The sequence below is a fragment of the Microtus ochrogaster genome, linkage group LG9 (assembly GCF_000317375.1).
Source record: "Microtus ochrogaster isolate Prairie Vole_2 linkage group LG9, MicOch1.0, whole genome shotgun sequence".
Taxonomy (NCBI): Eukaryota; Metazoa; Chordata; class Mammalia; order Rodentia; family Cricetidae; genus Microtus; species Microtus ochrogaster.
This window is the reverse complement of record NC_022034.1, coordinates 2761919-2762762: the sequence shown is the minus strand read 5'-3', so window position 1 is coordinate 2762762 and position 844 is coordinate 2761919.

Genomic DNA, 844 nt, shown 5'->3' with positions numbered 1-844 from the left:
TTTTTTTTTTTTACAATCCCATTTTGCTTTGTTCTTTTACCCTGAGTGGACTCAGTTAACTGGATGCAGGAGCTTTGGTATCTTCTTTAATGGTGACTAGTGTTCCAGTTAGGGAAAAGTTCTTCTGCTTATCACATTGAGTCACAAAACAGAGCAATTTTAAGGATGCTCTTCCAAAGCTCGTGGGTCCGTCCAGTCCGTCCCCTATCAATTACCACAGTAAACTGAATCCAGCAGCAGCATTTTGCACCAGGTGTAACTTCTGGGTGGTCTGTAAAGACTCCAATTAGAATGCATTTTAATGATGCAAAAGTTTTACAGGCTGCTAAAATGAGTGTGGGGGGTTGGCCACTGAGAGTTTCATCAGTCATCGTTGACGGACAGCAGGAGGACGCCTTTTCTTAGCTACAGCTGTTGCTGAGTTGTCAGGCATGAATTACTCACCAGTACAGTTTGTTCACAGCATTTTATTTCTCCCTCATGTCTAGAATTCAAGGTGGTGCCTTGGATTAATAAGTGTGATTTAACACTCTTGTCCGCAGCATTCAATGTTGGCAAAATATTCTGTCAGTTCTGCTGTTTTTGTGAAAGTAAGGGAAGACAAGCTTTAATAGGATTTCATAGTTTGGTTGTGTGATGCCCTGCTAACACAGTATGCATGAGTGCAAAATTATTAGTAATATAATACTTTCACACTGGGTATTAAGGTAGGAATGTGATTTCTGTCTGTCAAGATTAACTGAAAAATCTCAAGACCAGATTGTGAAATATAACAAAGTTTTAAGGACCACCGTGTCTGATGAAATCTCCCGAGAGGAATGACAGTAATTCAGCTCAATGAATG